The 22,477-nt window shown below is 35.6% G+C and overlaps 1 protein-coding gene across 2 annotated transcripts in view; it reads left to right on the top strand.

The window, feature by feature from the left end:
* esn (espinas) overlaps nucleotides 1-22,477 on the top strand; it is a 569,590-nt gene that overhangs the window by 260,212 nt on the left and 286,901 nt on the right. Inside the window, exon 1 of one of the 2 annotated variants that reach the window (XM_023155900.2) lies at nucleotides 9,892-10,047. The exons of the other annotated variant lie outside the window; for it this stretch is intronic. The gene's annotated coding sequence lies outside the window, so the exon portion shown is untranslated. Of the gene's footprint in view, nucleotides 1-9,891; nucleotides 10,048-22,477 lie in introns of those variants that run through there. 2 annotated transcript variants of the gene reach the window in all.

Genomic DNA, 22,477 nt, shown 5'->3' with positions numbered 1-22,477 from the left:
CCTTCTTTGGTTTTTGAGCCGTCTGTATACATGCGTATTGCATTTGTAGAATCTAACTCTGTGTTTTGTTTTATTTGTATTTTGCAGGGTTTATTAAAAACAAACCTGGGTTCAATCGCGTCACTGGCTGCATGCAGCAGATGTTGCACAGTAAGCGCTTCGCGTCATAGGCTTAGCTTCAATTGATTCATTCCTACTTTTTCTACTTTGAGGTTTTTACTAGCCGTACGCATTCATAACAGAGGGGTCAGACCAGTAATCAATTTCATTGCCACGGTTGGTGTTGTTCTCATGGTTCCTGTGATGTTTGAACAAACCAATGGTTGTACTTGATATAATGTTTGTATGGCCGTTGCTTGTTGAACTTTCGGTTCCCATGCAATGGATCCGTCTTATTTTTGCAGTGTAGACCCAGGTGACCCAATGTGCGTCCCACTGTCCTTCTACATTGCTCATAAGCCACATATGCTCTTTTTGCTCTACTCTGGAGGGCAGAGTTCCATGTTAGCTTCCTGTTGAAGGTTGTACCAAGGTATTTCACCCTTATTAATCTTCAAATTCATTATGATGATCACAATTCCTACTCGTAATTGAATGCGTTTTAAGATTATTCAAACGAATGAACTGGCTCAATTAGATGGTCAACTGTTAATGTAGACAACTATTATAGTAGCTTGATCACGAATACGAATTCCTCAATATTATTCAAGTTGAAATTCCAATTTGAATTCCTTCTAGTTTTGATGACTATCATCAGACGTAACAATGCCAAAAAATATTTTAGAAAGCTTTACGTCGCACAAATTTATAAGTTGCTTGTTGGAACAATTGTTAGAACACTGGACTTGGGTGACAACTATACAGGGTTCGTGATTCATCTATTGAAGTTGTTCTATTATTTCAACCAATATTGAAAATTTTTGAAATTGAATGAAATTACAATAATTGAAAAAATTTTTGAATGTTCTTTCTAGTTGCTGCCTGTCATTGAATTCAACGGTATTTCTTCTACTCGGTATATCTTACAGAAATAAATCTCATTTAAGAATATTTCTCTTACAAGTCACAGAAAAAGCATAGTATTCCACTCACGGAAGTGGCCATCGCCTGCTCGAATTATTTACTATGGTCTTGTTTTTCACCATTGATGATATTTGGCTTATATATGGAAAGTAACAAATTGAAACAGAGTTATATTATGAAATCGAAAATATTGGTGGTCTGCAACATCTGAAGATAAGTTGGTGGTTAATTCAATTCTATAGATATTTTCAAGAACAGGGTAGCTCGCTTGATTTGACCGGCAGTATATGTCACAAATACGCAGTGAAATAGAGTCTATCGCTTGTTTGGGAAATGGTGTTGTAGTGAAATAATCTTCTCGAGACCACTTTCCAAATTCAAATCGAATGTAAATCGCCATATTCGCACAGACACCGCTCTCACAGTATCTCGAGGATTTTCCTGCCGTAATTGCACATCCTCATGAAACAAAGATATGCGGGAAATCGCAGGTCACTCTGCTCTTAATGATTTTAGAATACATAATCTGGTTTCTTAAAGTCAACAAATTCACAAGATATAGACTAACTAGCTTTTTATTACTACGCTCTTAGTTAAAATTGGTTCAAGGTCACTAGTAATACTTAAAAACAAATTGATTATTTATATTGATTAACATATTTCAATCTGCTATTCACATTTTGTAATCAGAATTTTCTACTTGAATAGAGAACAATTTGTTCCGCATTAACCTAGAAACTCCATTCAAATTATGATATGACCCAAGCGAACGTAATCTGTGACGAATTTGTTTATGAATCGCCAGATATCCATTGCAGTGGATTGGTGAACGATTTTTTTTAATGTTTTTTATTTGTTGAGAACAGTTCATTGAAAAATTCTGTTAAATTAAGAATATCAATTGTTGAACATATTTAGACGTAATATTAGGCGTGATGTCTATCTAAGACGTCACCATAAAACTTCTGTATTTTTGAAAATTACAAACTCTGCCCCTTATATTCCAAATGATTGGACCTGTTTTCAATAGCGAAGCAGCAATGTATAATAGGGAATTGAAAGCCAATCCCTATTTTAAATATTCCCTTAGGTTCGGGTAAAAACTTGACGTGTTTTAGATTTTTGGAAAAGTTCTTTCTATCTAATATCTGTCTTACGTCTGTCTTGGGCAATGTCTTGCAAAATGTCCCCAAAACTAATGGAGATATCAATACTTGAAAGCAAAAGCAGAAAACGATATGAAAATTGTTTGCGATTTCTTTGAATATAAAATTACACTGAACAGTAACAAAAACTATTACTTTCTTTTCTCATTGTACTCGAATCACTCGCCAAATCTGTGGTTTTCAATATTGGACAACTCAACAGTAGTAAATGAGAAAAACTCAATCAAGGTACTCAGAGATATTAACTGGTAATTTCAAATGGAACTTACAAATTTAGAAAGTTAAGATATTCAGTTGATTTTTTCAATATGAAAATTTTTGAACGATATATTTATCTCATGGGATGGAGACGAGTAGTCATTTATATACTTTCAATCGTTTACCGACAACCTATACAATTCTACAGTAACTCACTTTTTTCTGAAAATGAAATTTTTGACAAGTGATGAACTTTTTTATTTTCAAAAACAAGGTGTAATTACAGTCCGATTAACACAGTCAAGATACACTTCAAGGTACATTTCAACACGTTTTTGGCGATCAGAAAGCCAAGACGTTGGGAAAAGAAAAGTCTGGGATTAACGAAATAAGCTGCGAGGATTGTGATAAGATATATGTTGGTCAAACCAAACGGACTATATTAGCTCGCTACAAAGAACATTTCTCGCATATTCAGTTCCATAGATTGGAGAAATCTAGTTTCGCTCAAGTTGCCATAGTAAAAAATCTTCGAAATTGTTGAGACCAGTACATGACAGCAGGTTTCTGGAGGCCTTCGAAAGCTTGGAAATCTAAAAGTGTGGAATGTGTAACTTAAAAATTTTAATCAAAATATAGAAAAGTATTAGAGAAAAATGCAGAGTATAGTCACTAACATACAGAAAATACATAATAAATTAGGAGTATTATTAAAACAGGTTGTTTACCATAGGAACAATAACAGGTAGAGTCAGATAATACTAACCGGTAGTAGTTAGGTAGTACTAACAGGTAGTAGTTAGGCCACTAGCATATAAAAACACTATCATAAGAGTAAAACTGAGTCATAATGATCTCCTGATGACGCTAACTTGATTAACGAAACGCGTGTCGAGAGACCGTAATTTTCTTCTATAATCTATTGACAAATGAGTTGAAACTGATGATGAATTTCTAAACGAACATGGATATTCAATATTGTAACAAAGTGAAGAATCAACTGTCTTGAACAAATTTATTTCTAACAATATTTCACTATCACAAACTGATTTATATTCAACACTTAGCAACTAACGCTTAATTTTATTTTATTCAATGAATTGGCTGGCGTATGGGTCAGGGGTGGCTTCAGGTTCGTTACAATATTATTTATTTGAAATACAAAAAAAGCAAAAATGTTTAGATTAGATGCAATATATGTATGAAAGAAATATATGTATCCTCACAAGATGAAGTAACCTCAGTAACTTCAGATGCAGATTTTCTAGCAAGGGAAGAATTTGTGAAAATACAACAATCTTGTAATGCCCAACTTTTCATAGTTGATGTTACTTTTCGATAGTAACTGATAATTCATGCAAAACTGCAAATAGTGTGTGATCTGACGACCCCAATGGATACCATTTCGAATGAGAATAGGTCAAAAGTCGAAACTGAAACCTCATTCCTCACAATAACAAAAATCGTTGCTAGGAATTATTTGGCGGTATCAGGTACCGTAATGTTGGAATTAGCGGGAGCAAATGAAATAAAAATAATTATATTCCACCAAATCACTTCCATCTTCACGCTTTAGCGAAAGTATTAACAAATCACTGGATAATGCATCTAAATTATACAACTATTTCCATTAAATCTCTCGTTGGATAAAATCGGACACGATATGGCTATCTCCCTTATCGGGCGTAGGTAATCTGAATCGAGAGCAACCAACAAAAGACTTTCTGTTGAAGGCTTTGTGTTTGGCCATTAGGTTAGGTAGAAAGCAATTATTTCGAAATTAGACGTTCGGCAAGAATGAGGGGAACAGCGAGATGAGACAGGATATTGGAATGCAAGTGTTGTCTCTGACGTCGATTAACTCCAATTATTTCAGACTCAGGTAATCTTGTCCATCCCGTCGGCACCGGGTTTATCATCATGCAAGGTGTAGGTTGTTGGGAGATGATTATAGAATTATTGTATGTACACGGAATTTTTTTTCTGAAACCGATTTGAAAATTGTGCTTTCTGGAAAATAATTGAATAAACAAATACATTTTTACATGTCAGCTCTCGAATGATATATTGATTCTGTGATATATCGGATAGTCATAGGTACTAAAAAGGGATAAAATTATTGGACACCGAACCTTCATCAAATGATTGTTGGATTACCGTTGAAATTGCATGTTCATTATTTTTCATAAATGAGTTATTAAATTAATATTATTAAATATTGAATAGGATCAGGTCATAAACTACTATTGGATACATTGGTCATTGGACCCCACCGGACATATTACCTTGCGTCCCTCTGGATGCTCTGGTCTGACAGGTCAAAATACATCTCTCAGGGTCGTTAGGGTGTTATGAGGGATCATTTCTCAAGAGTATTAAGGGTCTGTGAGAAAACTGCATTACAGTAGAAATAATGTTAGGTTGTTGAGAAAGTTTATGACTACTGCTTGGTCTTGGAGGCTTGGAATGTACGTAAATACCTGAAACATAAGAAAAAGGAATAATTTTTTTTCCGATTCCCTTAAGCTGCAACTCACTATTGATTATTGTGGTGAAAATTGAGTCAATAATTCATTCACGTCTGCGCTATGGGCCCACAGCAAATGTCTTTTGATAATTTATTGAATTTTGAAGGTTACGTACTTTCGGCTACATTTCCAGTTTTTTTTCCACTTATTTTTGACAAATGGATTTTTTGTAGTGAACGTACCTGAAGGTGACTGACCTAAGGCTACACTTGCGCGATGCGCGCGCACACCGTCACGAAAAACCGACATCCTGAAGTTATCTTGTTCTTCTTCAATTTATATTTCTGTTGCTTCTCAGTCGAGCGCATTTGGCCAGACTTCTTCTCTTTTTAGTGAACAGAAGCTTCGTCTGTCTTGCTCCAGGCAATACTGTCACTCTAAGTTTTCTAATTCACTTTTTCTTTTATAAAAACACTTCCTTTTTTACTAGAGGGCCACCAGTCCTCTCAATATGACTTTTACAAATATCACATCTATTATCGCACTGACGACCTCGTCGAATCCGGCCTAGTTACTGGCGTAAAGGGCCGCCAGTCCCCTCAAAATGTCCGTCACTTCAATATTTATTCAAACGCTACTCTATTTTATAAAAAACACCTCACTTTTGGACTCCACTCCGACCACGACAGTCCGAAAAAAATACACATATATATATATATATATATATATATATATATATATATATATATATATATATATATATATATATATATATATATATGGGTCATAATTGAAAACTTGCTCCAGTCATTAACCACATATCTGACAATTTCTGAATGCACCTCCATCGCTTTATCTTGTGTTCTGTACATTAAATAAGAAAGAGCACGAAACAAACATGTACCGTCACCAACAATAGGGACGACAGTGCATTCTTCAACCTCTCCATTCAAATTTTCTTTAGTCATTTTAAAAAAGTCTAACCGACAAAACCTACACTTAAACCAAACAAAAACAAAACAAATGCTAAATACAAAGCAGAGTCTATAACCAAAACTACTAAACCGAAACAAAGCAAATGCAATCCAAAATATGCCAAGAAAAGAACAGCCAAAATCGTCAAATATCCGATAGAAATATTCAGGTATAGTATGTACTATTAGATACGGCGGCCACTCATCATCGGGTATATGTAACTCAGTGAAAACAACGACAGCGCGTTTTAAAATACTACTAACGCCATCTATTGTCAACATTTAGAAGTAAAAATTATTTTTTTCGTCTTAATTTATTCGTTTCATTAGGTACTGATAGGTTCAAACTAATACATTTACATCCTTCATCATCCCTTATTTTATCACCTTAGGGGTGGACTTTATCAAAATCCTTTCTTAGGGGATGCCTACGTCATATTAGCTTTATGCATGCAAAGTATCAGCCCGATCGGTTTGAAATTGACAAAGTTTCATACAAATTTTCCCTATTTTATCCCCCTATTTTATCCCCTATTTTATCCCCTTGGGGGTAGAATTGAACAAAATCCTTTCTTAGCGGATGCCTACGTCATAACATCCACCTGCTTGCCAAATTTCAGCTCGATCCGTCCAGTGGTTTGGGCTGTGCGTTGATAGATCACTATGTCAGTCACTCAGAGTTATATATATTTAGAGAAATGCATGTAATTTGGTGATTAATAACCTACTACTACTGCTACTACTACTACATGCAAAGAATAAAATTATTTCATCAAAATGAATGTTATATTTGGGCAACATACCGCGCGTTTTTTCCATTTTACGTTCACCATACGTTCACTACCGACAGGACTATTCGTGGTGGATAAATTTGTGTCCACTGGTTCAGTAAACGATCGACCAATACCCGAACGTCGATGAAACGCAAGATCTGCCAAAAACATCACCGATGAGTGTGAGAGTGTGCATGAGAATTCAGGAAGTCGATTTCGTGTCGCTCACAAGAACTCTGCCTTTCTCTTACCATAATTCGACGAATTTTGCGTCGTGACTTCCATCGAAAAACCATCTTCAGCGTATAGACCCATTTCTGGATGAATGGGTACGTAATCAAACAACATTGTCGAATTTGGGACGATACCAATCCACATGAGATCCAAGAGCGTTCAATGCATCCCGAAAAAGTCACCGTTTGGTATGGATTTTGGGCTGGCGACGTCATAGGTCCATATTTCTTTGAGAATGACGTTGACCAAGCCGTCACTGTCAACGGCGAGCACTATAGGTCGATGATTACCAACTTTTGGCCTGGATTGGATGTTCTGGACACCAATGTGTGCGGTTAATAAAATACCTTATGCTTTTTTCGTCTCGTTCTTGATATATACCTTTGCAATTCAGGATGGTTGAAATCATCCGTACGTCAATGCAAATACATAATTATGAGCCAAGTCACTTCAATTTGATTTATAATCATCGTAAAAGTTCTTGTAGATAGTTAAGTGAGTACTAAATACATTCTAATCGAAGAAATAACCCCATATGGAGACACTTTATATAATCAAGTCCCAATAAATTTTATTTCAACGTCTAATATTGTTAACAAGAATTATTTACTGCGACTGTTGGGAGGTATTGTGTCTATGAGCTTTCACGATAAACTATTCCATGTTCAATATACAATGGAAGTACTGAAGAAATGTAAAAATGTTTATCGTTGGCTGGTGAAGCGCATCAGAGAGAAAATCGTCATTCATAGTTTTTGCACTAGGTCGAGGATACGCTTTAAGAAAGTCACTACTTGCCTATGTTCGCCAGTCAGCAAGACTCTTTTTATGTAAGGATAATTTTACTGCTTTCTTAGGTTGTTTCTTGTGATGTCATACGACACTGGCTAACAACGGAATATGACTTGCAACATTTCAATATTGCTAGAGGTAGATACGGACAAGAAGAAGAAAATCAAGAGAGGCTCGATTCCTTTTCGAGGCACAATTAGAGAAATACTCTTATTTGATTGTATTTCATTGTTTTATGAAAAAAATATAGCATTATAAACTTCAAAAGACTCGGGTGTCAGTACCGCCCCTTCTACAGATGTAAAAAAGACTATTCGTGGAATTGGCAACCATGAAAATGTTTATTGCACCAAAACACCTAGTAGTATTTCTCGAAAATAATCAATATTGAATGTGAAATCAGGAGCTTTGGAGAATTTCGAATAAAGCATGTATTCTGAGTTGAGTTTATTGTTATGATTATTTGAAATTGGAACGTAAGAACAATGCGATTGGATGGAAGAGCAATCTCTGCCATCATCTATCATTGCTAAACAAACTTCTAAAGAAGTACCATTTGTTTTCATTTCAGTAAAATCCAGTATTGACAATATTTACTTTTCGTTTACAATGTCGTTTTCAGTCGCCTATAAAAATTTGTAGTTTAGTACTTGAATTTATTGAATGAAAATAAAGCAATTTGTATAAATGCAATTTCATGATAATAATTTTTTGATAATAATTGAATTGTATATTTATTTATTGAAATATTAATTACCAGTAGATTAGATTGAACGTTTGAATTACGTGTAATCCATGCAGGAGAGATGAACTGAACTAATTTTTCGAAAATGTATTTTTTCGTACCATCCTTACACCATACCAAGATGCTGTGAAGCTTCAGTAATTTTTTTTCAGTTTGAGAAAATTATTGTTTTCATTGTTAATATTCGCTAATAGATTCAGGTGTATTGAATAATGTGTTATGTTTTCAAATGACTTTCATTTATTCGTTTGAATTTTGCCGTTGTAATACTCTATACTTTCCACTACAATCTTTCTTCTCAGCGCCGAAATTGTGTTGTTTCAAGGGTTTATTTTCTATGCCACTTGTGTATCGGTAAGGAAGCGCATTCACCAGAAGAGTTGAAACCAGTTGAAAACGACAACTCAATTAGGCTAGTCATATGGATAGCAGCGTAAAATTTAGTTAAATGCTAATTGAAAAGGTAAACTTCCTATATATACATGCACCTTATATTAATTAACAATAACCCATAAGAAGGATGAATTGCATAAAATTTTTTCAATATAATTTTCTACTCAGCCAATACTTCAAAAGTTCATTTCATCTACTTCTTGTATCGCATTCACCAGAAGAGCTAAACGTCAGTAGAGAACAGTAACCCAATTACACTAGTCATTGGGGTAACATGAGAAACACAAAAAAAGATATATCGATGGATGTAGCCGTTACTACGTGGTGGGAAATCATAATGAAGACAAGAGAATTGAAACTTTATATGTTTCTTACCATTTTTATCTGTAACTAACGTTACTGCAGTTATACAGTAAACTAACAATGGTTGATTACGTTAGCCCTTATATAGCACCACTGTAGGTATTGTCATTGTCACTAGTAAACAAAATTTAGGTACTCAATCAAGCCAAGTACCTCTATTATTATCTGAAGTGGTGCTATATTCTCTTTTCTTCATGAAAAAGAGATTTGAAAGCAGTTGAAAAAGGTTATTCGACTCCTACCGATAGTAAAGTCCCATGATAGAATTGACCATATAATAAGTATGTGTAATCAATAAGATGGATGAACTGAAGGAAATCAACATAACTGAATAAGGATTTCATGGACATCATTTCCAAACCTGAAACGTTGAAGTAATCTTTTTTTTTTAGTTTGTTACAAAATAATAATTTCATTTTTGATGCTGCTCCTGAATTCGAGTGTATAAACATTATTCGTTCATTTGAGTTTTGAGCCGTTTTCTTGGAAAGCACAGTAACTCTCTCTACTTCACTCAAAGTTTCTACCTAACCCTAAATTTCTGGAACAGTTCCAAAGATGATTTCACTCTGCGTTTTGTACCGCTAAAGAATCGCATCCACCAAGAGAGCTGAACGCCAGTAGAGAACGGTAACCCAATTACACTAGCCATAGGGGTAGCATGCGAAACAAAAAAGAGAGTTGAATGCTAGTTGAAAAAGGTAACTCGACTCCTACCGACAGCGAAGTCTCACGAATAGCGCGCGGTGCCTGTCAACGGCCCGTTGCCGCAGTCTCGATCGGCATTTGTTACATGCCTGATGCTATTTATTTGTTCGCGCCCGGAAATCGTGCCTTACCAATTGCGATCCCGAGGATTAGTGAGGTGGCCAAGTGAGATGCAGGACACCCTGCTGGATGTGGATTAAAAAGCGAAAAGTATGTTGTCATGCATCGAATGTGGTAAAATAGTGGCGCATGCGACAGGTGCTACGAACCATGTGCGGAATGTGACGAGCGCCGGTGTCAAAAAGTTGATCTGGTGTATTTCACATGTTTATTGTGCAGGTTTTTGCGAACCGATCGTGTTGATGTTTTGTTGCCTTGATGTTACTTGTTCGAATGTTTGGAATGGCACGCGGTTTTACGCTTAAGGAGAGCCGTCAATCTTTGTTTGAGGGATTTGCGAAATAAACCGCCATTGAGGTTTTGTCATATTCCGTTTCGGTTATGTCTTCATTCGCTAGATTAACCATTACTTGAGGTAATCAACTAATCATTAACACTCTCAGGTAGCACTTGCTACGTTTGAGGTTTTGACTTGTGTTTATGAATAAACTTAAATTATTCCTCCGTTAATTTGAAAAAGTCATATGAAATTATCATTTAGTGACTTATTGAAAATTATAATGAGAAACCGTTTTCCAATGACAAAATATCAACTATATAATACGGGTTATAAAAAATTTGCGTGAAAACGTTCGAAAGGAATAAAAGTCCTCCCTGAGAAAGCTAGCGGAACACGTGTCGCGGTCTTGTAAACTTATCGTAATCAAAATCACTGTATATTACTGCAGTTCCATCCCAACACCAAACCGTTATTTCTTACTTACACCTCGACACTTGTTTCAATCACCAAGTGGTCATCTTCAAGAGAGATATTAAGGTAAATTACATATAATATGGTCCTTATTCATACCATAGATACTCCTACTAGGTACCTGCGTCTTAATAGTCTCCCAAACAGTACATCACAAAATCACTGTAGTAGTTTTGGTATGGATTTTCATTAAGTATCGTCCAGTCCATTCAATTTTTAGAAAATTCAATGTCTATGCCTCAAATGAATCTATCGGCAAAAACATTCATATTTTAACATTCTTTGTTGCCAAAATTCTTGGTGCAAACCATGTATTTATACAGAATTCAAAGACTAATACAAAAGTGTATATTCAATAATCCATAATTCAAAACTATTCATTTGAAAATTGAAAATGAAGAGGAAGCAAGATAGATAAACTCATGTACTCGTTCGAATAAAATTATTTTTACGATGAACGCTGGAAAACTATATTGGTAATATGTTCAAATATTTTTGAATAGTCAATTTCAATTTTATATCATATATATATATATAAACTCAGGACTCTACTACCCACTCCACTCACTGAATGGATATACGATATAAGAGGAGATCAAAAACTATTCTTCATGAAACTTCACCTTAACAATTTTTAGAATTCAAAATGAGTCGATTTCAGCAAGATACCTTTCAATGAGGTTATCAAGTAGTTTAAGCACTTACTTTCCATTCAATGATGGTTTCTTATTAGTTCGTAATTTTCATGTGAAATAATACCAATAGCCTTTTAGAGATTGACAGAGACATTATTTTGATAATTCCACTTTTAGTATCAGTAAGCTGAAAAATTTGCCCCAACTATATCTCTCTCGGTTCACTTGCTGCTGTGTATCTGAGAACAATCAGATATGGAAGTACATGTTAGGTTTTCCACGTCATTAATAGTTACTAATAATGTCAGCTATCTATACAGCTTCAGATAACATAGCTAAATCAATTTTGATGAGAAAAACACGTTTGTTCAATCTCGGTTGAATCTTCAGCAATATTGAATGCATTGTTGAAGTTAAATTAACTTTTCTTTCTCTTGAAACAGCTTTAATCTTGGTATTTTTCCTACTCTGCGTCAAATTTTGATTTATTCTTGGGAATATTTCTGTATGCCCATTTCAATCTCTCCCGTTATACTGCAACAGCTTTCAAAATACTCCTTCTTTCTCATTTTTTTATTATTTTCAGTTGCAATTTCGAAACAGGAATGTGTCTTTCAACTTGAGTTTCTAAATAACTGAATTTCCTTCCATTTGGAGATATAGTTGAAATTTCAAGAGCAATGAAAAGAAATTGCATTATCAATTATAGTTTTTATTTGATTGTGCTTGTTACTGCAACACTGAATTTTATTAATCTATTATTCAGTTATCGTCCCCATAGATAAATACATATATACTTTATTACACAGCAGTATAATAACATACGTCACATAAAGTAAACATGTATACATATAAAATATCACTGTATACAATTTCCTAATTTCATAATTTGAAACAATACAATTTTTCAATCACTAAAACTTATATGTATATATGATTCATCAATAAATATTTTCCGTTACGAATATAACATGTGAGGTAACTTGATTACAAATAGGCTGTGAGATTTTGAAAGTTTGAAAGTTCAAACTAACGTCTACTGCAGGCCTAATGATTCAATATTATTAGCAGCTGTATTACTCAGTGTATAAATGTGATGCTCACTCTGTGTTTTGCCATATAGTAGCTTTCCTTCCCTAGGAACGATAACTCCCAAAAGTCGTAACTCATATGAGCTGAACGGGCTAAACCTTCTATTCGAATATCCATTCAGTTACAATCGGGCTAATATTCACAATAGAGGTTTATTCAGCGAGTAGAAAGGATCACGCATCCTCATTAGTTGGCTAACGTTCAACTATTCAGAACGTCATTTCTTCACAGACTCTTGAGGATGAGTTGAATATAGCTTGAAACGTTGGCAACATGTAAGTTTCAAAGAGCCTATTGGATCTTCTCCAACTGCACCTGGAGTGAAAATCATTAGTAAAAATATCTTTCTCCACATCCGAATTGAGGGTAGTAGCTAGGCCAAGAGAGCACACTACTTACTTATGAAACAATGTTATTCTTCTTATGACAGATTTTTTGCAAATGTCAGAAGAACTGTCTCAACATTCTGCACATATCTTTCTATATCTGTTTTGTTTTTTTAACTTTTTGCTTTACAATTTTATTTTTCTATCATTGACCGACAGTCTTCCATTCATCAAAACTGTCTCAAATATTAAAGAAACATTAGTTAAAAAACCAATTGTAAGGTCATATGAAGTTAGATTGAGATTCACAAGTTACTAATATTTGCCGGTCCTTGCCGGTCCATACATGCTATGTATTCTTCCATATAAGAGTTTTTCATACAGTTTCTCATTTATATTTAAACACTTTGCATAACTAAAAAATTGTACCGATGGAAGTTATTTTAGCACATTTTCCAATGTGTCACATATTCACATTCCAACTAGTTTGAATCCTATTGGTTTTGAATTAACCAAAACAAAAACAGTTTCTCTTGCAGAAAAGTTTTCAAGGAATGAAGGATATATAAGTACTTAACGTTTCATGATGCTTGATTTGATTTTTGCGCCTCTTATTCATATCCGGCCTATAATGGGATGATATTGATATACTAATTACTGATCACCAGATTCCTGTTAACTAATGCATATCGATAAATTTATTCTTGAAAATTAGAGATGATAGGATATAAATCAAAATAAGACCTGTTATATTGAAATGAAGGTAAATAATTTGAAAGTTAATTAAAGATGCAGGTCACAAAAATCTAACTAAATGAAACCAGCAATAAGGTTTATTTTAAATTCATCAACTTACATATGAATTGAGGTTTGATTATATCGACAATTGTTGATATTAATCAATTTTTTATAAATTTGCATATTGAATTTATGGTGAATTTCTTATGGAGTTTTAATATTCTAAAATTTTGTTGTCGATTTTGAAAAATATTTACTGCTGATGGAAGTATATCTTGGACATTAAATCTTGGACATTGAAACACAAAATCTGTATCTTTGCAATTTTTTATCGCTTCTTCAGAGCCTAGACGTAAGTCTTAGTATACAGTAACAAGTCTGTTGATAATGGGGCATCGGTAAAAAATAAATGTCAATTGAATCGAATGATATGAAAAAAATTGAACAATGAAACTAGCAGTCGGATTGTTGGAGTTGAAAAAGTGAGCTGAATTTGGAACATTTTATGTAAATTTCTGCTTAACTGAGATATTTTCAATATGTTATTTAGAAATAATGAACACCTTTGGCTAGAATGTTTCAATGAATACAGAAATAAGCACAAGCTGATAATGATTGATATTACCAGTTTGATCCCGCCTACTGCAATGTAGATAGCTGAATAGATATATAGATAATTTATTGTTTCCCGACGAGGTTTCGGTTTCTGATAGATATTGAGGTGAAAGTACATAAAAAGATACAGTGTATTTATTGGCAGTGGTTATTTCAGTATTTTGAGTAAATACGTGATTTATCTAAGAATAAATGCTCTCAATTTCATGACATACACATGTTCATGGCTATAGGTTTTTCCATGACAAATGTAATGTTATTCAAGATATTAACAAATTTCTCCCTATTTGATAGGTTTCCAAAGAGAATGTCATAAATTTTCGAATATTTTTCTTTTTTGCAAAATATGCAGAATTATCTTCGATTGAGATGTTGAGTCCTGCTGTATGTGCTAAAATTCATGTAAATTTTTTATCGACCTTTTTTTGGGTAATCGTTACCTTCCACAATCTGAAAAAATATAAAAATCATTATGGAGAACTTTATACAAGTGTAGAAGGGCAAACTTTTTAGTTTACCCCGATAAGTTACTGCGTGAAAATAAAAGTATTTTTCGCGAATAAAAATCTTCTATTTATCAGTAACTTGTCGTATTTAACAATTTTGCCTATCAAAAAAATTATTAAGAAATAATACTTATCTTTTACGTTTGGGAGGCCAAAATCTGCCTCCGTCTTCAGAAATGGATAAAAATTCGAATATATACGCAGTTATTCCTTTCTTGAGAGCTTATTTCTTTACTTCTTCGACAGATGTCAAAGGAGACATCACCTAGTAGATGGGAAAATGAGACTTTGCCGAAACGTCGCGAACCCAGTGAGGATAAAAAACACAGTACTCGAATCAAAACCCGAAAAATAGTTCATCAAATATATATTCCCATATTGATTCCAATTTAAGAGCCACCGATAGACAGCTGTTTCAGTATATTGGACATCGTCAATACCGGGCAGAAAATAATAGAATCATTTTCCATGAAAATCATGATTTTCATGTGATTATTTTCCAGCAGCTTGACTTCATTAACCTTTCTCGATTTTTATCAAGTATTTTCTTGGTTTTTTTCATTTTGTCTTCAATCGAGGACCGCCTGCCCGGTACTGACGATGCCCAATAGGCTGAAACAGCTGTAACACTTGGAACTGTAATATTCTATATATATATATATATATATATATATATATATATATATATATATATATACAATATGAGACGATGTCAACAGTTTTGGTTTTGTATAAAAATTTGCTTTTGTAGCTCCCTTTAGAGAAATTAGGTGATTTTTGGTATTTACTTGTATGAGGTTTCGGTTACTATTCCCATCAAGTTTCTCAAATATTATGAGCGGAGTAGCTTAATCAATTCACGTATGTTATTTTCCAAGTTAACTCCTTTGGCTTTTTTTGATACAAATACATTTTCGACATCGGCAATAAATGCCCAACGGATCACCTTGCAATACACCATTTGTAGTTTCACATGAATTTATGATCAACTAGTTATTATTTTCAATATCTTAATAAATAAATTCACAAATAATCAACACCTTTGCTTAAGTGTTTCAATTAATGCAGAAATAAGCACAGGCTGGTAATGATTGATATTACCAGTTCGATCCCGCCTACAGTGATGTGTTTCATATACCTTTGTTGTAAATTACCTTGAGTGCATTTCCATCACCCACTCCTTCGTCCGAACACTAGAGGAATAAATAATAAATCAGTCTTCATTCAATATACGCGGATTGCAGACAATGCGGAAAAATTAGTTCAATAATTAACGGCTTTTGAAAAGGAGTGTCTTCCTTCATCGCACATTCTCAAATGGGCTTGCGAGGTAGAATAAATTCTAACACTGAATCCTCGCATTCGATATTGAGGACAGAGAAAAATGTGTCAGATAAGCTTGAAACATCTTCTATGTTTTATTAACAATAAATAGTTCTAGCCATCTCCAGAACCAATTTTTTCCTTCTACGCTTCATCCATTCAAAAACTAATCAAAGAATACCTGTCCCTGCGATAAGAGAAACTTTTCCATCTTTACTGAAACCGATCGGTTTTGTAAATTATACCGGAGCACTGGCAGTAAATCTACATCGTAGAAACGTCCTAGCACCATAACAATCCAAGTAGCTAATTTCTAAACAGCTGAACACTTCCTTGATAGAGATTTATAGACTTCTTTGAGGAATATAAGATAGGGAGAACCACTTGTTGAATATATGTTACTTCAAGTTTATTCAGATGTAGACAATGCATTTATATTGATCATTATGAGAAAATTCTCAAAATCTTACGGTATTCTTTCAACTGAACATGACTATGAAAACATACGGTAGATCTGTCTTTGTGCATTTGGGACTTTGATAATTTGCATATCATTATTAGTAGGTTGATTAATATAGCGGAAAAACGCAATCCGATCATCGAATTTAAATGTGTTGAAATTACTGTGCATTGAATACTTGGTGCTGTTTAAATAAAATAAAGTTACTAGTTTGCAATCGATCATTTGCATCCAAAACGAATATGTTTATGTGATAGAACTGGTCGATACTTAATGAAAATCCATAAGGAATACACATATCACTTCTTTGTGAGATTTTCCCTAAACATTTCACAAATGTAACTATTGTATACCTTATTTCCCTAAACAGGCGTACTTATACATGAATGCTATTGTACAAGCGTATTCATACATGAATACGCCTGAGAAAGCTATTGTATAGACGTATTCATACATGATTACGCCTGAGGAAGCTATTTTATAGTGAATTATGTGTTGCAGTTCTGTGAACTGTTTAGTGAAAATCTCACAAGGTTAAGTTATGTTAGGTCCAGAGTGAGTGGATCTATTCGACCCTCCACCGCAACCCGCAAGGGTTTATTGTGGCTCACATTTACTTACACTCGACCAAATAAACCCAGATTCTTAACGAAGCCGATTAGTTTGTATGGTGAGTGGTCTTTTGGTCGAATGGTAAGAGTACGGCTCTGCCGAACTCTAAAACTAGATTCGGTCCCCAGCGGGGCAGGCACAAAGTGTATGCTCTGCTATTTCATCGTTAATGTGGTAGTCGGATAGTCAAGGTCCAAGATTCTCACCTTGATACCCGCGACAACCTTCCTATATGATGATTTTTGCACGTCAGATACACCTGACGATGCCTTAGATTCAACCGTGCAGGGCTTTTTCGCCTCTGGTTTCGGTAAATCATCATTTGAGCGTTTGGGGGGTTTGTTTCTCCACCTGAGACAGATTATGCGTACGCCGCTCAAGAATTTGGTGCAAGATGGTTTCATAAGGTACCCTGCTGTTAAGGAGATGACTCAGTCGTTTCCGGGCCGCACCGCATAATCTTTTTTTCAGATTCAGTTATTGGATCAGGAGTTGGAGAGTTGAGAAGCTCTCGCTCCTGATCTAAATTTACAGGGAGGTCAGTTGGAGTCGTAAGCTTGACATTCATCTCCTCTGTAGGCTCAGCATCAGAATGAATTTTTAAGTTTACTCTGTCCATAAAAGTCCCACGAGTAACTAGGGAAAGAAGGTTAATCATGGTAGAGCCCTGCATTACCGTGACAAGGCGATGCTACGACGAGAGGGCGCCCGGTATCTCGAAGGTTCCGTAGAGACAGCTGATAGGCTCAGTGTCATTCATCCTCTCGGATACCTTAGGATTAAGCCATCGTTGGGATGCCATTCAGTTAGGGAATATCAGAACCACAAGTGATTCTGTCATTCCCGTATCCGGCGGGGCTACGTGTAAGCAGACATCCGATGGCCGATTTGCTCAACTCCCACATCCCAAGCCATTGCACTCTCCAAAAACATCATGCACAGTGGTTCAGGCAGTGAAAGATAAACAAAGACAGCCAACCCGACACACTGAAGTGGTACTTGGATATGAATATGACATTCATCAAATGTGTAGCATTTCTCACTCTAGGTTAACTTCATGTGTAACGCTGGATATATTCATTTATGGGTGCACGAATGACCCCAATGGATCATCGGAGATAGCTCCGATGGGTCATGAGTCATCAGAGATATCAACTCAAGATGTATAAATCTCTGAGGAAGCTAGTCACTCGCTTCAGCGAAACCAGAAATTCACGGCCTTCAAATCCGGAAAATAGTGATACTGAAAACCTCGCCTGCGAAAGCCTCAACCATTTTGTCAATTCCACTCTTGTATTGAGAATGCTATTTTCCCACAGTAAAGATATTTGAAAAAACTAGTTATGAGTCTGTCGAACAATTACACTTTCGAAAGCCAACGTTGCAATGGTTTCAAACTACTCAACTCCGGAATGTTTATGTGTGAATGTATTGCATTCGTGTCCGTATAGTCACGAACAATCGATAGAAAAAATAGACAATATTACTCGATTTTCACTTTCTACACTAATACCGGGCATAAAATTAGGGTCACCTCATGAGTTGGAAATATATGATTTTATTTGAATTATTTTGATGTACCATACTGTACTATAAATTGCGTCAAAAAAATTCTATTTCTGTCATAAGCGTTGGAAAAATAACGAGCCCCCGCTTCAGTTCATAAAAACGACTATTAGTATTTCTTCCTATAGTTTTATCTGTACTCTTGTTAATGTTGCTGTATCGAAATGAATATTAATTTTGTTGTTGCGGCAATAATTATAGCGGCTTTTGAAAATGACCACAGACAGCGCCAATCTGCAAGAAACGTTGGTGTAAGTCTCTCAAGTGTGCAAAGAGATATGGTAGCGGTACCAAGAAACTGGTCTGCTAACTCGAACACCTGGTTCAGGGCGAGATAGTTCCAAAACAGCTGGAATTATCGCTTTTCTGTTCTAGTGCTTTGAGACACCGAAGTCATCTACAAGTAGTGAGAAATGTGAACATAAGTGAGTGGACAGTCAGGAGGCGACTCCTGACTCCACCGCTTTCCCGTGAATACTAGATTGCAAGATTTAATTTTTCACGAGAACACTTGGCATGGACAGTAGCGGATTGGAGACGTGTATTGTTTTCTGATGAATCGCGATTCCACCTCACCGGCTCAGATAGAAGTGCACAAGTATGGAGACGACTCGGCGACAGATATGCTGAAGGATGTACCGCCGAGCGATTACCATTTGATGGCGAATATGTTTTGACGCTCGCACGGAGTTAGTCTTCATTGAGAATGGGAATAGGTACCTGATGGAGGTTCAACAAGACCATGTTTTGTATTACATGCCTTTTCTTGGAGACTCCGCAATATTTATGCATGATAATGCACTAACCCATACTGCCCGGATCGTTACTCAGTATCTTGACGAGGTCAGGAAAGAGATATCAACCTGCCTAGGAACCTATGCGATTACTTCAAGCGGAAATTTACGCTATTGAATTGTGTACGAAGAGATTGGAAGAATCCACCCTCATACACAAGTCAATAAAAATATTCTCGGACAGTCAAGCGGCATTGGAAGCTCTTGGCTCTTACCAAGCAACGTCTGAATGGGTAGCAAATTGCCAAACACGACTCTCCTCAATAGGAAGACTTAACAGACGTATCTGGTCTGGATTCCTGGACATACTGGCCTGGAAGGCAATATGGCTGCTGACTCCCTTGCAAAGGAGGGTGCTGCAAGCTGCTCTATCGGACCAGAACGTGTCATTGGCATCGCTTTGGGCTTTGCCAAACAAAGATTGAACACTTGGATGGCAAAAATATTTATGGACTTCTGGCAGAATCCTCCAGAATTGGGTCACCCCAAAGCGTTTATTCACCCTTCGAAGCTTGATACCAAACAGTTGTTGGACTACAGTAGAGATAAACTACGATATCTAACAAGCCTTCTCACAGGTCACTGTCATTTGAATCATCATATGCAGAGACTCGGACTGTCGGAAGATAGTGTGTGTCGTGTTTGTTTGAAAAATAATGAAACAGCAAAGGACATACTTTGTGCGTGCCCCGCTGGGGACCGAATCAGGTTTTCAGAGTTCGGCAGAGCCGTACTCTTACCATCTGACCTGAAAGACCACTCACCACACAAACTAATCGGCTTCGTTAAGAAGCTGGGTTTATTTGGTCGAGTGTGAATAGGTGTGAGCCAAAATAAACCCTTGCGGGTTGCGGTACAGGGTCGAATAGACCGTCTTACTTTCGACCTAACCTAACCTAGCATACTGAAGTGAAATTGTTCGTTTTCAGTATTAACAAATACATTTGGACAACCGATTTTTTTTTGTCAGGACTCGGGGAAAATGTGACACCAGGAAGAGATTTAGGAATGTAGGCTTGCCATGATCTACTTTGGTTACAATCTCCAAACGTTTCAATTGCTGCTGCGGCAGTCATCTTCAGCGGTATTAACAACAGTTGATACGTCAAGAAAGGTACTTCGAACACGCCAATGAACATGACTGCCGCAGTTGCAGTTGAAACGTTTGGAATTTGTAACCAAAGGCAAAACCCGGAAACCAACCAATCAAATTTAAAATTACTTAAAATTACGGTGTGACCCTAATTTTATGCACGGCAGTGTATCTACTGTTGAAGAATGTTCGGTAATTAGAATTGTGCGGAAGGTAATTTGATATAATGGTTCAACAACTATAAGTAAGTCGCCCACTTGTACCGTTCTTGTCATAATAGTTGCTTCAGAGGATCGGATCGCTGTGTTTTGTTCTTATTTCCAATGATTATAAAATAAATGGAGGTTGTCAAGATTTACGGTACAGTTTGATTGCTGGGCGTTGTAAATGGAACAATGTTCTCTAGAAGCCTGACATGGATTGGGTGTGATTACCATTCCATGGATTCGGTTTTTCAGATTTTCCAATACGAACCATGAATTTGATAGCTCGTAGTGTAATAAACATTCAGTTTGTAAACCAAAACTCATAAATGTTTTGCAGTCACCAAAGTTATTCTGTAAATACCTATACGCTGTCTGTTCAAAAATGAAATGAATTTCAGTCTTTTGTCTATTTTGTTCCCTTCACAGTAGTCCCCCTCAGAAATAATACACTTGTGCCAGCGTTTTTTCCAATTTATGAAGCAGTTATGATATGCACTTTTTGTTATGTTCTTGAGGTCTCTCAGCGATTCGGTTTTATCTACTCAGCATTACAAAAAGCCGTCCTCACAAAGTTCTTTCCATTTTGGGACCGGAAGAAAATCGCAGGGAGGCAAATCTGGGGAATACGGTGTCTCAGGAATGATTACATTGTTATTTTTGGCCAAAACATTACAAACAAGCAAAGACGAGTGAGCAGGTGCATTTTCGTGATTCAAAATGCCATAATTGTTCAAAATCATAAGTGGAGTCGTATTTCATGTAAATAATTCATTTGTAAATTGCAAAGCGCTTCCGGCTTTTACACTATACCATACAGTGCGATACCAGCAATTAAGTAATAGTCGTGACATTTGTTTGAAGTGGAACCTCAAATTCTTTTTTGAATTACTTACTCGTCAAGAATATCTATAAAAGAAGATCCTGTATAATCACAGTACAGAACCTTAGTACAACACTACTCTGAGTAGACGTACACATAAACTTTACAATAAATTCCCTTTTGGGTTCAACACATTAATATTTTGTTTAAAAATTATAAAATTATATTTCCAGCGTACTGAATGACGAGTACGAGGAGGAAAAGGAAGTGAAAATTTGACATAGACGTAAGGTCATCATCAATTATAGAACATATAATTGACAAATGACATATGTAGTAACCACAATATGTAAAAATTCTCCAAGGTGAGCAAAGAACTATTCAATACGGATTTTGGAAAAGTTAATTTTCAATGTGTTAATTTAGTCGTCTATGTGGAGGAATAAATGATCTATTCAAATGAGCTTGCGTATTCAAACAAACGAGGTTGTTACGTAATTCTTCGTCTATTTTTGAATTGTTTAGAAAATCCAAACTATTTAAATTTTTTGATTTGACTTCTTTTAGAATGTATGAATCACTATTGGGGCTGAAATTATGTTAAGTAAGTAATTGAAAAAAGAAAAAGAATTGAAAGTTCAACTTCTAACAAATTTCATCACTATTATTTACTTGCAGGTATCGCACTGATGATGGCGTAAAAGCCGAAAACGCCTTCAATTTACAAATGAATCTCACAATAATTGTTTTTTCAAAATACCCGACGTTTTCTTTGTATTGCTTTTCGCAAGCGACGAATAATTTCAAGGTAAAACTAATTATTGATCGTACAACCATGTGACAGAAACTCATGATGCATTCCGCCACATTAATCGAAGAAAACACTGAGCGACATTCGATCGAACTTGGCCTACTTTATTTGGTCTCTCCTGGGCTCTTCCATTGGGACAATTGGACTTGGGTTTCGATGTCATAACCATATA

This window comes from Leptinotarsa decemlineata, unplaced genomic scaffold, assembly GCF_025532065.1.
Source record: "Leptinotarsa decemlineata unplaced genomic scaffold, Ldec_3_MD MMD2_tig00026340_RagTag_RagTag, whole genome shotgun sequence".
Lineage (NCBI taxonomy): Eukaryota > Metazoa > Arthropoda > Insecta > Coleoptera > Chrysomelidae > Leptinotarsa > Leptinotarsa decemlineata.
Note: the sequence above shows the minus strand (reverse complement) of the source record. Positions and strands in the feature narration are given on the sequence as shown.